Source organism: Cetorhinus maximus, chromosome 21 (assembly GCF_964194155.1).
Source record: "Cetorhinus maximus chromosome 21, sCetMax3.hap1.1, whole genome shotgun sequence".
Lineage (NCBI taxonomy): Eukaryota > Metazoa > Chordata > Chondrichthyes > Lamniformes > Cetorhinidae > Cetorhinus > Cetorhinus maximus.
The window spans coordinates 84,181,353-84,198,669 of record NC_135899.1 but is presented as its reverse complement, the minus strand read 5'-3'; positions in this window follow the sequence as shown (position 1 = coordinate 84,198,669).

The window sequence follows — 17,317 nt, the reverse complement described above, 5'->3', positions numbered from 1 at the left end:
ATGTTTGGTATGCAATCCTTGTTACTTTTTCAAACTTTTGTATGTAAAGCTATTGGAACATTGGCCAGACTTCTCTTCACCTCTTTTGCGTCCCCTTCCAGTCGTGCAGTTAAATTTCTAGTTGACCTCTACTGGAAATTGTATGTTGTATGTTGTATGAGGACAGGGGAACTGATAGGGTAGATAGAGAGAAACTATTTCCGCTGTTTGGAAAGTCTGGAACACCTCTTAACTGAGAGGTAGAGCGCACAAAGTGACACCAAAAATATTTTAATGGAAATGCAAATAGTCATTCAGACAAATTTCAAAAATTGTCCAAAAATTGGAGCCAAATCCATCAGGAATGAAGTTAGGGAATACTTCACACACAGGATGGTAGAAGTTTGGAACTCTCATCTGCAAATGCCAATTGATGCCAGATCAATTGTTCATTTTAAATCTGAGATTGGTAAGTTAACCAAAGATATTACAGGATATGGGGCAAAGGCAGGTACATGAAGTCAAGTCATGGAGCAGCTAAGATTTCATTGAATAGTGGAACAGCTTGAGGAGCTAATGGGCCTACTCCTGTTCCTATGGATATAGAATCATCCAAAGATCCTAAAAGCTCCAAAGTAACTGTTAGTCATTCATAATTTTTGGACACTATAAAGGAATTGAGGGATATAGGGAATGGGCGGGAAAGTGGAATAGAAGTAGACAATCACAATCCTCTTGAATGGTGGAGCAAGCTTGGGGGTTGTGTGGCCCACGACTCCTGCTTTTTTTAATGTTCTTATGATTATGCTCAGTTGCGTTGCATAATCTTCCAACAACTAACTCACAACTGAGAAAAGGACGGATAGAATAAGCTACTGAAGAGTACTTGTGGAACAATATGTCAACAAGGAGCAGATACCTTCAGGTGACATAGAGTTCAAAAAAAAATAGTGGAAAATTAAGGGAAAGTTGAGATTTAACCCAAGGTAAGTGATGAAGAAAGTTTTGGCAGGGAGAGATATGTTCGACTGCCTGTAGACTTGCCTCAGTGGTAGTGTACTGCAAATTGGCACATTTATATAACATTCTTCTCCTCACTCTTTTATTCTTTGCCCATCTCTTAACTGAGAGGTAAAGTGACACCAAAAATATTTTAATGGAAATGCAAATAGTCATTCAGACAAATTTCAAAGCGGGTTGTGAGTAAGAGGGTGGAACAATATTGACTGGAAGGGTTACATAAGACAACAAACAAGACAGAAAATATAGCTGGCAAGGGGGTAACAGGAGAAACATGGATAAAGACTTGAAGAAGTGAATGAGGTGCAAAAAGAGAAAATTGAAAAGATGTAAATTCAAGAATACCCAGTGACTAAATGGTTATTGTAGTGGGTTAGTGATCTAACTTCAGGCATAGAATCACAGATACTTGTCTCAGTGTCACCGGCCTAGGGAAGGGAGACTTACTTAAGAGTTTTTATTGGTTAATTTTCATTTCTAAAAGTCATGTTTAACTTTCTCTTAACTGGACAAGAGTTGATTGTAATTGGGTTTGACTGTAATATTACTCAGTGCAAACATTGCTAGCCAAACCCAGGAGAACAGGGCCATTTTTGTTTTTGGATAGTGTAATGGTTATGATACTTGATGAAGAAGTAATAAGTTCAAATCCCATTCTGATGCTGAATTCGGTAAGGCTGGTAATTTGTGGGTGCGCACACACACCTGGTCTGGCTCCAGTCTCACACTACATGGCTGATTCTTGATGCCACTTAGAAACAATTAATACAAACTAAGGTGCAATACCCCCTTGTCAGGCCAACTTCACGCAAAGAGTAGTAGAATTCTGGAGCTTGCTACCCCCAAAATGCTTTTGAAGCTGGGGGTCAACTGAAAATTTTAAAGATGAGATTGATAGATTTTTGTTGGACAAGAGTATTAAAGGTTATGGAGCCAAGAAGGGTAGATAGAGTTAAGGCACAGATCAGCCACAATCTAAATGAATGGTGGAATGGGTTTGAGGGGCTGTATGACTTCCTCCTGTTCCTAAAACAAATGATGGGAAATAAATGCAATAATGTCAGTTGTAGCTCAGTGGGTAGCACTCTTAACCCCTCAGTCAGAAGGTTGTGGGTTCAACCTTCAGACTTAAGCACAATTATCTAGGTTGACAGTGCAGTACTGAAGGAGTATTGCATTACTGGAGGTGCCATCTTTTGGATGAGACATTACCGTGAGGCCATGTTTGCTCTCTCAGGCAGATGCCAAAGAATCCATGGCAATATTTCGAAGAAGAGCACAGGGGTTTATCCTGTGTCCTGGCCAACATTTATCCCTCAATCAACATGACAGAAAAAAGGCTATCTCATCATTCATCTCATTGATTTTTCTGGGAGCTTGGTGTGTGTAAATTGGCTGGTGTGGCTCCTACATTACAATAATAGCAACATTTAATTGGCTGTAAAGCGCTTTGGGATGTCCCAAAGTCACGAAAGGTGCTATATGAATGCAAGTTTTTTTTTTACACATCCTGAGGATAAAAATTTCAAAAACGTTGAGGGGTTCTCCTATGAACTCTGACCGTCCTCAACCAAAATGCATGTCAACAAACACAATTCAGATGCTCTGAGGTTAGAGTAGGTTATTTTAATCACTATTAGATATTTTCAAGTTTGTTCTAATATTTAGTACAATTTCTTTGTAGTGTTTCATCTGTCTGATCCAGCCATACTAACATCTGTGCCAGCTGTACCAGTACTGGCATTGTAACAATAGGAACATGCGCAACAGAAGGTTCTGTTGTGGCCGTGAATATGCTTCACTTTCCTCTTTTTCTTAAGGGAGCCGAGAATAGCTTTTAATAAGCCTATCTTTAACTCAACCAGCTGCATCTTTTTCAGTATAACCTTCTGGATGGTGATTCCATAATGCAATCTTCTTGTTTCGTCTGCTGTTAGAGGATTGAGCTTGTAATGTTTTTCCTGAGTTGGAGAAAGTAAAATGGTCAATGCAAACCAACATACCAAAGGGAAAACTACTTGATATTTAAGTAGCATTTTTTTCACGAACCAAATATATTCAGAGTTGTTTTTACTTATAAATTATTTCTATGCTATTTCTTTGCTCCTCTAATTCTGCCATCTTGAGCATTCTTGATTTTATTCCCTTCACCACTGGTAGCCACGCCTTCAGTTGCCCAGGCCCTAAGCTCTGGAATTCCCTCCCTCCACCTCTCTGCCTCTCTACTTAGCTTTCCTCCTTTAAGAAATTCCTCAAAATCCACCTCTTTGACCAAGATTTTGGTCATCTGACCTAATATCTCCTTATGTGGCTCAATGCCGTATTGTTTTATAATGTTCCTGTAACATACCTTGGGACGTTTTATTACGTTAAAGGTGCTTTATAAATATGCTGCTGTTATGACTGATGCTCTACAGGGTTGGTACCTAAAAACATTAGCTACTTTTTTTGACATTTGATACTTAAAATTGCTAGAAGTTTTTGATAAAGATTTTAAAAATCATTTTATAACTTGCTCTCCACTTCACTCATAAAGGCACAGAATCCCACTAAGACACAGTTCCATCATCACCAACAGCTTACTGATATATGAAAAGGGGCCAACTTCACACGTAGGCCCCCAAGTTGAATGTTGGCCGGTTATTCAGCCAGTTTGGGGGGTGGGGCGGGTGGTGATGTTAACACCTCACACTCATTCACCCTGCGTTCACACAGGTCCATTTTACAGCAGGTTAATTTTAAACTGGGACCAGTAAGCCCGTCTACTTTCTCCCCCATCCAAATTCTTTGGCCAATGCTCGTGCCACCATTAGTTCTAAACTTAAAAAAAAAATGACCCCTCAGGAAGGTCATCGATCTGAAACACTATCTCTGTGTCTCTCTCGACTTATACTTCCAGATCTTCCGAGTATTTCCAGCATTTTCTTATTTCCGTCACCTGCAGTGTTTTGCTTTTGTATTTGTTTAAACATGATGCTTTAAAGCATAGTGTATTAATAAGAACATAAGAAATAGGAGCAGGAGTTGGCCATTCAGCCCCTTGAATCTGCTTCGCCATTCACTACGATCATGGCTGATCTTCTGCCTCAACTCCACTTTGCTGTCCACTCCCGATTCCCTTGATCCCCTGAGAGACCAAAAACCTGTCGATCTCAGCTTTAAATGTACTCAACAATGGAACATCCACAACGCTCAGGGATAGAGAATTCCAAGGATTCACAATCCATTGGATGAAGAAATTTCTCCTCATCTCAGTCCTAAATGATCGGCCCCTTATTCTGAGTCTGTCCCCTGCAGCCCTGGTGTTCTGGATTCCCCAGCCAGGGGAAGCAACTTCTCAGTGTCCACCCTGTCAATCCCCCTTCAGAACCTTGTATATTGCAATAAGATCACCTCTCGTTCTTCTAAGCTGCAGGTCCCATGTAGGATTTCTTTTAAAAATGGGTTTCAGTGGTTGGGATGTCAATGAGCTAACCTTCTTGTTGTCTCCTCATGGAATGTAAATAATAAAAAAAAATTGTCAGCCTGTTAGCATCAGTGATAACTTCCTCCCTCTCATTGTTTTGGAAAGTAACTGGACCCAGGCATTTGCAGAAAATTTGCCAAGTCTTCCCTCTCCAGCTGAGAACAGTGCATGATAAAGCAGGGGTGGTCAACAGAACTACTCAAAGGTACAGACCTACATAAAATAGTTAAGCAGGTATAACCATCTGAAGGCACTATGCAATTTACAGGAAGCTTACAGTACCACGATCGTTGTTTCCTTTCCTACAAACTTCAAATCATTTTACTGATTAAGATGTTATGATTCAAGTAATGAAATTAAACAGGAGAGATGGTGGCGTGGTAATGTCACTGAACTATTAATTCAGAGGCCCAGGTTAATGTTCTGGGGGCACAGCTTCAAATCCCACTACGGCAGCTGACAGAATTTAAATTCAATTAATAAAATCTGGAATTGAAAGCTAATCTGTGATGGTGACCATGAAACGATCATCAATTGCTGTAATAGACCCATCAGATTCAAGAAATCTGCCATCCTTACCTGGTCTGGCTTATGTGTGACTGCAGACTCTCTGCCGTGTGGTTGACTCTTAACTGCCCTCTGAAATGGCCTAGCAAGCCACTCAGTTCAAGGGCAATTAGGGATGGGCAGCAAATGCTGGCCTTGCCAGCGATGTCCACGTACCACGAAAGAATGAATTAAAAAAAAAACGAAGGCCATTGCTCCCAGAAAACCTCACATGGTCTGTAGTAACTTCTTTAGCAAGAGATCTGATCACTAACCTTTGAAGGGTGACGGGATAAATATTTAATTAGAAAATTGATCACATGGACAATAAATACAGCGAGGCAGAGGAATAGAATAACATCGAGCACAATCTGACCGAATATTGTGCTTTGCGTCGGTGCAGGCTTACTGGTCGCCCACAGATTAAAGTCTTCCGGAATCATCTCCATCCTGACTCTTGATGTTTTGAGCTCCTTTAATAAAAGAAGGGGGAAGAAAAAACATGCTTGAAACTTTTCAGAGCCTGGAATATTGCAGCTCAGGTCGTTGTTAAAGTCATCGTGTTAAGTGTCGGAAGGAGGTGAACCCACGGAGTCAGGAAGGTCTTGGGCTCAAGTCCCAATCAGTGTTGACTCAGTTTATCTCAGCTGGAACAATGGGAGGTTTGCTACACAACAGGCATGATGGGCTGAATGACTACCTCCTATGCTGCATGATTCTATGGTTGGACATAGTGCTGGGGAGGGTGTTATTGAATGATTATTGAATAGGCAAGCAAGTGTGGACATGGGGTGTGGGTACGAACGACGCACACAAATAATGTGCTGCTAATCACGGTCAAGGCTTGAACAGGAAGAATGGCCCCTTGGGCAAGTACTAGAGGATAATTGTCCTGAACAGCCCCCCAGCAAGGAGTCAGGACAGGAGGGGATAATAATGGTGGAGAAATTTCAATGGAGAAGCAAAGTAAATAACACAAAATTACATTTAAAAGTCACTTTCTTTTTTGTCAGTTTTGAGTCTGAGAGCATGCAGTGAGATCCACCATCATGCATAAGTTGGCAAACAACGAAGAAATAAACACTAGCAGTTCCTCTATGTCTGATTATGGACAGCATATTCTTCTCTACCTGGAAGTAAACATTTTACTTATTTAAGCCCTGAAACCTTTGGTAGAGGTTGACAGGATGGCCAATTCTGTGCAGGGATATTGCAGGTGTTTAATAACCTAAAAACGTACCCTGCCATCACAGAGCACTGGTAAACTTCCTGCTACCTGTACAGATATGATCACTGTACCTTATTGGTTTGCAAGGTTAATCGGAATTAAATACCAATAATCACAACCTCCAGTAGTTAGTCTATGCCTCCAGCCTCCATTATTCAACCAAGTTTGTTGCTCCATCATTGACATGGCTCTGAAGGACTGCAGTGAACTTGACCCCAAAGTTACCCCTCTATCTCCTTAAACGTAACATCCTATAGGAGAAAAGATAAGTGAAACTCCTTGCAGCATGATGAAATTAATCCTTTCACGTTGGTTTCTCCCAGAGTGTTGCTCATTGACTTAAGTGGTTTGGAAAACTACAATGTGACTTTTCCAAATTGCAGTCACATTTTCATCGTTATTTGGACCTTTTGAATTGCTATTGATTGCTCACAAGAATGATTCCAGGGATAAAGAACTGCAGCTATGAGGATAGATTGGAGAGGTTGGGACTGTTTCCCCTTGGAGAAAAGAAAGCTGAGAGGATACATGAAAGAGGTCTTCAAGATCCCGAGGGACAGGGTAAACAGTGACATACTGTTCCCACTCGAGAGAGCATCAAGAACTAGAGGGCACAGATTGGAAATAATTGACAAAAGGAGTAAAAGATGTGAGGAAATTTTTTTTCACCCAGAGGGTGGTTGAAGTCTGGAACGAACTTCCTGAGAGGGCGGTGGAGGCAGGTTCAATCAAGGTATTCAAAAGGAATTGGATTGCCATCTGCAAAGGCTTTCTGGAAGTCCAGATATACTACATCTACAGGATCCCCATTATCCACTTTGCTTGTCACATCTTCAAAGAACTCTAGCAAATTAGTCAAACACGATTTACTCTTCATAAAACCACGCTGACTCTGATGGATTGCATTTTGACTTTCCAAATGCCTCATTACTACTTCCTTAATAATGGATTCCAACAATTTCCCAATGTCAGACGTTAAACTAACTGGTCTATAGTTTCCTATTTTATACCTCCCCCCCACTTTTTGAAGAAGGGTGTTACATTAGCATTTTTCCAATCCACTGGAACCTTTCCAGAATCCTGGGAATTTTGGAATATTATAGCCAACGCATCCACTATCTCCGCTGCCACTTCCTTTATGACCCTGAAATGTAGGCCATCAGGTCCTGGGGACTTGTCACCCTTTAATCCCAATAGTTTGCTCAGTACAGAATCACAGAATCACAGAATCACACAGTGCAGAAGAGGCCCTTCGGCCCATCGAGTCTGCACTGACACATAAGAAACACCTGACCTACCTACCTAATCCCATTTACCAGCACTTGGCCCATAGCCTTGAATGTTATGACGTGCCAAGCGCTCATCCAGGTACTTTTTAAAGGATGTGAGGCAACCCGCCTCCACCACCCTCCCAGGCAGTGCACTCCACACCGTCACCACCCTCTGGGTAAAAAGGTTTTCCCTCACATCCCCCCTAAACCTCCTGCCCCTCACCTTGAACTTATGTCCCCTCGTGACTGACCCTTCAACTAAGGGGAACAGCTGCTCCCTATCCACCCTGTCCATGCCCCTCATAATCTTGTACATGTCGCCCCTCAGTCTTCTGTGCTCCAATGAAAACAACCCAAGTCTATCCAACCTCTCTTCATAACTTAAATGTTTCATCCCAGGCAACATCCTGGTGAATCTCCTCTGCACCCCCTCCAGTGCAATCACATCCTTCCTCTAATGTGGCAACCAGAACTGCACACAGTACTCCAGCTGTGGCCTCACCAAGGTTCTATACAACTCCAACATGACCTCCCTATTTTTATAATCTATGCCTCGATTGATAAAGGCAAGTGTCCCATAAACCTTTTTCACCACCCCACTAACATGCCCCTCTGCTTTCAGAGATCTATGGACACACATGCCAAGGTCCCTTTGTTCCTCAGAACTTCCTGGTGTCATGCCGTTCATTGAATACTTCCTTGTCAAATTACTCCTTCCAAAGTTTTTCACCTCACACTTTTCAGGGTTAAATTCCATCTGCCACTTATCTGCCCATTTGACCATCCTGTCTATATCTTCCTGTAGCCCAAGACACCCAACCTCACTGTTAACCACCCGGCCAATCTTTGTGTCATCTGCAAACTTACTAACCCTATCCCCCACATAGTCATTTATGTCATTCATATAAATGACAAATAATAGGGGACCAAGCACAGATCCCTGTGGTACGCCACTGGACACTGGCTCTAATGCATCCTTCTGGCATCACCCTCTGTCTCCTACAACTAAGCCAATTTTGAATCCACCTTATCAAATTACCGTATATCCCATGTGCATTTGCCTTCTTTATAAGTCTCCCATGTGGGACCTTGTCAAAAGCTTTGCTGACCTCCATATAAACTACATCAACTGCACTACCCTCATCTACACACCTGATCACCTCCTCAAAAAATTCAGTTTTTCTCTAGTGATGGTGATTGTTCTAAGTTCCTTCTCTATACCCTCTGCACTACCTGTCACTATTGGGGTGGTACTAGTGTCCTCCACTGTGAAAACTGAGGCAAAATATTGATTAAGCGTCTCTGCCATTTCTGCGTTCCCCACTATTAGCTCCCCAGTTTCATCCTCCAAGGGTCCAACATTCACTTTCACCACTCTCTTTCCTTTTATATACTTGTAGAAACTTTTGCTATCAGTTTTTACATTTTGTGCTAGTTTTTTTTCATAATTTACCTTTGCACTTTTTATTATTTTTTTAGTGACACTTTGTTGATCTTTAAAAGTTTCCCAATCTTCCAGCCTGCCACTGTCCTTTGCAATTTGGTATGCCTTAGTTTTTGCCTTTATGTTATCTTTAACTTCCTTGCTTAGCCATGGATGCTTTTTCCCCCTCTTACCACCTTTCTTACTCTTTGGAATATATCTTACTTGGGAGGAATTGAATATCTCCCTGTATCCTTTGTCTGGACAGGTCACCTACTCTTCTGCTCCATCTTCTCCCTTCCAAGAGAATTCATCAACAGTCCCTGGCAAATCTAAGAATTCACCACACTACCTCCAAAAACATTCCAGAATACTTCTAGACACTTTGCAACAGAAAAAAGTTCTTTAAAATCACTGTACCTGCAATCTGGGGGAATAGAAACATAGAAACTAGGAGCAGGAATAGGCCATTCAGCCCTTCAAGCCTGCTCCGCCAGTCATTATGATCATGGCTGATCATCCAACTCAATAGCCTGCTCCTGCTTTTTCCCCATATTCTTTGATCCCTTTTTCCCCAAGAGCTATATCTAACTCCTTCTTGAAAACATACAATGTTTTGGCTTCAACTACTTTCTGTGGTAATAAATTTCACAGGCTCACCACTCTCTGGGTGAAGAAATTTCTCCTCATCTCAGCCCTAAATGGTCTACCCCCTATCCTCAGACTGTGACCCCTGGTTCTGGACTTCCCCACCATCGGGAACATCCTTCCTGCATCTACCCTGTCTAGTCCTGTTAGAATTTTATAGGTTTCTATGAGATCCCCCCTCATTCTTCTGAACTCCAGCGAATATAATCCTAACCAACTCAATCTCTCCTCATATGTCAGTCCCGTCATCCCAGGAATCAGTCAGGTAAACCTTTGCTGCACTCCGTCTATAGCAAGAACACTCTTCCTCAGATAAGGAGGCCAAAACTGCACACAATATTTCAGGTGTGGTCTCACCAAGGCCCTGTATAATTACAGCAAGACATCCCTGTTCCTGTACTCGAATCCTCTGGCTATGAAGGCCAACATACCACTTGCCTTCTTTACCGCCTGCTGCACCTGCATGCTTACCTTCAGCGACTGGTGTACGAGGACACCCAGGTCTCGTTGCACATTCCCCTCTCTCAATTTATAGCCATTGAGATAATAATCTGCCTTCCTGTTTTTGCTACCAAAATGGATAACCTCACCTTTATCCACATTATACAGCATCTGCCATGCATTTGCCCACTCAGTCAGCTTGTCCAAATCACACTGAAGCATCTCTGCATCCTCCTCACAGCTCACCCCACCCCCCCACCCAGCTTTGTGTCATCTGCAAATTTGGAGATATTACATTTAGATCCCTCATCTAAATCATTAATATATATTTTGAATAGTTGGGGTCCCAGCACCGATCCCTGCGGTACCCCACTAGTCACTGCCTGCCATTCGGAAAAAGAACCGTTTATTCCTATTCTTTGTTTCCTGTCTGCCAACCAGTTTTCTATCTATCTCAAAACACTACCCCCAATCCCATACGCTTTAATTTTACACGATAGTCCTACAAATATTGCTAGTGCAAGGCAATCTTGCAACACAACGCTTTTTGTTTGAGACTGATCTTTGAATTCTTTGCCGGGACTAACATTGCCAAAATTAGGGATCCTGGCATCATATCAGCTGGTTGGGTTCTGTGACTGCAGGATGGCATTGATTCCTGGCTAAGGGATGCCCCTGTGCACCCTTCTCCTTGCAGAATGCCACACAAGTTACAAAGGAAATGTCCAACAGTGCAGGACACCCTTCAAATAGCTTCCCTTGCACCATCTTCACCGGTGCTAAGCAAGATCATTTCTGGCCCACAGGGGAAGTTAGATAATCACATGAGGGAGAAAGGAGTAGAAGGAATAGGGTTAAATGAAGAGAGGTAGGAGGAGGCTCGTTTGAAGCATAAATACTGGCATAGATCAGTTAGACCGAATTACCTGTTTCTATGTTGTGATCTCTATCAAATATAAAGTGTGGTCTTAATAATTTTCCCTTTGCAAAACTGTTCTCGTCTCATTCCATTTATTGCATTGTGACATCACAATAAGGTATTTTCCCCAAGTGTGTAGCTAAAGAATTGTTTAAAACCTAACATTGAATAAATAATAATAGTTTAGGCAAAGGATATTGCTCATTTTACTGAGAAATAAAAGTCCCAGGAGGATTTCAGAAGTTTCAATCTCAATGTAATTTAAGCACTGAAATATTTATCTGTCATACCGACTTTGGATTTTTAAAAAAACCACCTGTGGTACTAAAGTAAATCAGTGGCTGTGAGTAAAAGGCTGAAATTGGATGTCCATAAAGCAATCTTGTTTATAATACCTGAATTAAATTACTGTCGAGTATTCCTCAACCATTTACTGTTCTAGATGTAAGGTGTGTTTAAAATTATTTTTGATAATTCATGGGAACTATTCTTTATGAGTCCCTTTGCATGTCTTACAGTTAGGATTATTTTCATGAAAATTATTTAACAAACACTCCTTTGATCCAAAAACTGGATGTTTCTTTTGGGGTACCCTTGGACATAGACCCTTTCCCTGGTGTATAATTCCAAAACACTTCACTTGCCCTTTGTCCAAATGGCTATACTTTGTCATTGAGCCTAGCTGAGACTGAATCAGGCCAGCTCAAACATGGAGGCCACAATTTTATGAACCTGCCCACACTTTTCAACAGGGGTCAATCAGGACTGGCTAACTTTTGTTACCCCTTCCCTCGGCGATCGTTCATTCCCGAGGGCCATTCTGGCTGAGATCAGCGGACATTATTGACGTGAGGAGATGGGACTTTCGAGGCCATATCTCATATTAATGCATCAAGAGGATCAAATGAGGATTAAACTCTTGATTTTTACACTGGACAATGCTGGAACGTACCTCCCAACTGAGTTAATCGGGTTTCCTTCACTGAAAAAGAAAAGATAGTAAAGTTTCTAAATGAGGGCCCTCATGATAGGCCGCCCTATTTGCGAGCTATTCTTACCAGTCAGTGACCATTAGACTCTCCTTCTCTGCCTGAACATATAAACTCTGAACAGCTTTGCTCAACAGACTTTGCATTGAAAATAGGAACATGAGGAGGGACATTACCTTCTTAATAGTGTCACAATCAGGCTTCTGATGTCACAAACCTTTGCTCGTGACAGCTTGAAACAGTCAAACACACTCTGGTGGAACTTAAAAATAAAATGGCTGACAAACTTAATCTGTTTCTGGCTTTAAAACAAGGTCAGAAGATCTCTGACAAATTTACAGCTCTGTAAGCGAGGCCTTGGATGATATTCAGGCATCCTGGATGGCCACTAAGGTTGCCAATCCTCCAGGATTGGCCTGGGAGTCCACCGGAATTGAAGATCAATCTCCAGGACACAGCTCTGTGCAGCCCTGGAGAAAAATCATAGAGGCATTTAAAAAGTTTTTTTTTGTAATTTTCTTTGAACATTTCTCTTTGCCCAGATGTAAAAATATTGAAAATAGGGCGGGGGAAGTGGGGGGAAAGGCTGTTTGGCTGACGGTCAAGCATCATCCAATTGGGTAATGAGTCTTATTGCTTTCCAGTTGGTGTAGGGAGGTAGTACATCAGAAGGATGAATGCATTGGCTGACTAATGGCTGGAGTGTGGGGGCAAGACATGTGATGAAACCTCAAGGAAAACATTTAATCACAGTTGGCAATCCTACTGGCCACCCTAAACAGGCATTAGGCCCCTTACACATGCTAATGAGGGGTCTAATATCTGATTAAGAAACTCTCTGCCAAATTGTTCAGCCAAGAGCAGAGCGTGTGCCAAACTTCTCAGGCTCTCTGCCATGGCTGCAGTGGCCACCCGCATAGTAGGCTTTTATTTTACCTTCATGAGGGGAGCCAGGAGGAGCTTCTCCACAACACCCATGAGGGCATGCAGGCCCGTGTTGAGCCCCACTCTTGCCGAGAAACCAGCGATGCAGCTGACTGAAATAGGACTTGTTCAATGAAAAAAAAGCATCGACTCTGAATACTGACTAACCCCAGCAGGCAGTTCTGGTCCTGAAAATAGGCCCAAACTAAGCTTTCGCCCAAACTTGACTTTGATCTTTATTTCCCGTTTCTTTACTTGAATTTCTGCATTCAATGGTTTTTGCCCTTTTTTTCTTTTCAGTTTAGGAAATAAATGAACTAGGCTGGGAAAAGTTACAAATTCATCATCATCTCATCTGAGCATGAAGAATATTTCAGTCTGCTCCTTGACAACTGTTGGTACGAGCGTTGCCAACCCTCCAGGATAGGCCTGGAGTCTCCAGGAATTGAAGATCAATCCCCAAGACACTGCTGTGCGCAACCCTGGAGAAAAATCATAGCAGCATTAAAAAAGATTTTTTCGTCATTTTCTTTGAACATTTCTCCTTACCAGAACAAAAGATATTGAAAATGGGGGAAAGAGGCTGATTGGTTAACAGTCAAGCATCATCCAATTGGGTAATGAGTCTTTTTGCTTTCCAATTTGTGTAGGAAGGCCATGCGTCACAAGGTTGGATATGTTGGCCGACTAATGGCTGAAGTGTAGGGGCAAGTCATGTGATGAAACCTCCAGGAATACACTTAATCACCGATGCAATCCTTTGGTACCTGTGTGGTGCAGAAGATGCCCGGATTAATTCCTGGTCAAAGATTAGTCAGATGGTTTCAGCCTGTGTGGTAGTCTGAGGGCAACACTTAACCTAGTATGAGCAGATTCTTAACGAGAAAACTGGTGCTGGAGGTTTTTAATCTGTAGAAACTCCTGCATTTCACAAGATGAGATGTTAAGTCAAGACATACCATTCATTGGGTGAGATATTCAATCAAAACGCGTCAGGCACTGGATGAGTTGTCTCTTCTGGTGGACATTTACAGTTGGTCAATATTCATTCCTCAACTATTATAACAAAAAAGATTAACTGGTCGTTCATCTCATTGCTGTTTGTCAGATTTTACAGTACAGAAGCTAGCTGTGATATTTGTCTACAGAGTGATGTCATTTTCAGTTCAAAGTAATTCATTTGAAGTGCTTAGTGATACTTTGACAGAAACAAGCCTTTTACTTTCTACTTTCTCCCTCCTTGTGTCAGTATAATCGTTTAGGTAGAAGTTATGTTTTACAAAATATTCAATGGGTTGGGTTTGTAAAATACAGTGAATTTTGCTGTTAATACTACATTGATTTTTTTTTGCCATTAAAAATCCGGGCATGAAGGAAACTTCTTGCCCATAATTAAATCTGTAGGGATATAAGAACAGGAGTAGACCATTCAGCCTCTTGAGCCTGTTTTGCCACGCAACTTGATCATGGCTGATCTGTATTTAAACTCCATCCACTTGCCTCTCTTCCTTAACCCTTAATCCCCTTACTGAACAAAAATCAATCAATTTCAGTTTTAAAGTTTCCAGTTGGTCCAATCTCAATGGCTCTTTGGGGACGAGAGTTCCAGATTTTCACTACCTTTTGTGTAATGAAGTACTTCATGACATCACCCCTGAATCGTCTAGCTGTAATTTTAAGGTTATGATGCCTTGTTCTGGACTTTCCCATCAGAGGAAATAGTTTTGTTCTCTCTATCCTATCCAAGATCAGACCCATGACTTTGACCTCACAAAATGTCTTATTTAGCTTCCAGAAAGTGTCACAGGAGTTTAACTGCTTGAACCAGATGTTATCAACAGATGCTAGGCTTAGTTATCGTATTTCTGACTTGCACCAAGCTGCTCAGAAGTGTCACAATAACCTTTGTACTGTCTGGAAAAGCCCTTATATTCATTGACAAGCAACTATTTCAGTAAATCTGCTGATTAAGAACAAAAGCAGAAAATGCTGGAAAAACGCAGCAGGTCTGACATCTGTCAGAGATAAGGGGAATACGGACTCGAAATGTCAACTCTGTTTCTCTCTCCGCAGATGCTGTCAGACCTGCTGAGATTTTCCAGCATTTTCTGTTTTTGTTTCAGATTTTCAGCATCTGCAGTATTTTGCTTTTATCTGCTGATTAGGTACGTAGCCTAGACGAACATAGGAAGTGCAGGGACGAAGTAAAAAAGGAAATAAGGAAATCAAAGAGAGGGCATGAAAAAAGATTAGCAAGTAAAGTTAAAGATAACCCAAAGATGTTTTACCAATACATTAATACTAAAAGGTTAACTAAGGAAAAAGTGGGACCCATCAAAGATGAAGATGGAAACTTGTGTGTAGATGCAGAGGCTGTGGGAAGGGTTTTAAATTAATATTTTGTCTCCGTATTTACAAAGGAAAGGGAGGATGTAGATATAATAGTCCAGGAGGAACACTGCGAGATATTGGATGGGATAGTCATAAAGAGAGAGGAAGTACTTGAAGGGTTGAAATCCTTGAAAGTTGATAAGTCACCAGGGCCAGATAGATTGTTTCCGAGGCTGCTGAAGGAAGTCAGGGAGGAGATAGCAGATGCTCTGAGGATGATTTTCCAATCTTCACTAGATACAGGGGAGGTACCGGAGGACTGGAGAAATGCAAACGTAGTTCCATTGTTTAAAAAGGGATCAAAGGAAATGCCAAACAATTATAGGCCAGTTAGTCTTACATCGGTGGTGAGCAAATTAGTAGAATCAATCCTGAGAGATAGGATTAACTGTCATGCGGAAAGGCATGGACTAGTCAGGGATGGTCAGCATAGATTTGTTAAAGGAAGGTCTCGCCTCACAAATTTGATTGAATTCTTTGAGGAAGTGACAAGAAGGGTTGATGAAGGTAGTGCAGTGGATGTTGTGTACATGGATTTTAGCAAGGCATTTGACAAGGTCCCACATGGCAGATTGGTCAGGAAAGTAAAAGCCCATGGGATTCAGGGTAATGTGGCAAACTGGATAAAAGGTTGGCTTTGTAACAGGAAACAAAGGGTAATGGTTGATGGACGCCCTTGCGAATGGAAAGTTGTCTCAAGTGATGTTCCACAGGGCTCGGCGTTGGGACCCTTGCTGTTTGTGTTATATATTAACGATTTGGACGTGAACATTGGGGGCACGATTGGGAAATTTGCAGATGACATGAAGGTTAGCTGCGTAGTGGATGGTGTAGAGGATAGCCATAATCTCCAAAACGATATAGATGGGTTGGCGGAGTGGGCGGTAAAGTGGCAGATGGATTTTAACATAGAGAAGTGTGAGGTCATACATTTAGTGAGGTCAAACAGTTACAGGGATTACACAATAAATGGGAATATACTAAGAGGGGTAGATGAAGTGAGAGATCTTGGTGTACAAGTACACTGGTCCCTGAAGGCAGCAGTTCAAGTAGACAAGGTTGTAAAGAAGGCATATGGAATGCTCTCCTTCATTGGCAGAGGTAAAGAATATAAAAGTAAGGATATAATGTTGGAATTGTATAAAACACTGGTGAGGCCACAACTGGAGTATTGCATGCAGTTCTGGTCACCACATTACAGGAAGGATGTAATAGCTCTGGAGAGAGTGCAGAGGAGGTTTACAAGAATGTTGCCAGGGTTAGAAAAGTGTAGCTACGAGGAGAGATTGGATAGGTTGGGGTTATTTTCCTTAGAACAAAGAAGGCTGAGAGGTGACTTGATTGAGGTGTACAAAATTATGAGGGGAATAGATAGAGTGGACAGGATAAAATTGTTTCCCTTGGTGGAGAATTCTAGAACCAGGGGATATAGATTCAAGATAAGTGGCAGAAGGTGTAGGGAGGACATGAGGAAGAACTCTTTTATGCAGAGGGTAGTGGGTGTCTGGAATTCACTGCCCAAGTTGGTGGTAGAGGCAGAAACTTTAAACTCTTTTAAAAAGTACCTGGATCTGCACCTAAAGTGCTGTAAGCTGCAGGGCTATGGGCTGGGTGCAGGAAGGTGGGATTAGAAAGGGCACCTGGGTGTCCTCGGGCTGGCATGGACAAGATGGGCCAAATGGCCCCCTTCAGTGCTGTAACTTTTCTATGGTTCTATGTCCCTTTAAACCAGAGCCAAGATTTCAATCTGAAGAAAGGTCAGAATAAATGACAACATGGTGTTATGAGGCCTAGGATTTTTACTTGAGATAGTAATTGAAACAGGAAATGGGTTTACTGTTAATTTAATGAGCCTTTTGGGATTTGAGAGATGGAGCCAATTCCAATCTTACTGAATGGGAAATTTTGAACAGAAGCTGTTGAGGGAACAGGTGAACTGTTATTTCACAATAAACTGCTGGAGAGAACCAGCACTTATAGATTCCAATTCCTAGTTCTGAAAATACTCAAATACAAATCAGTTGAGTCTCGAAAGCAACCAGTTCAAAAGTTAATTTGGATAAAGGGAGTTT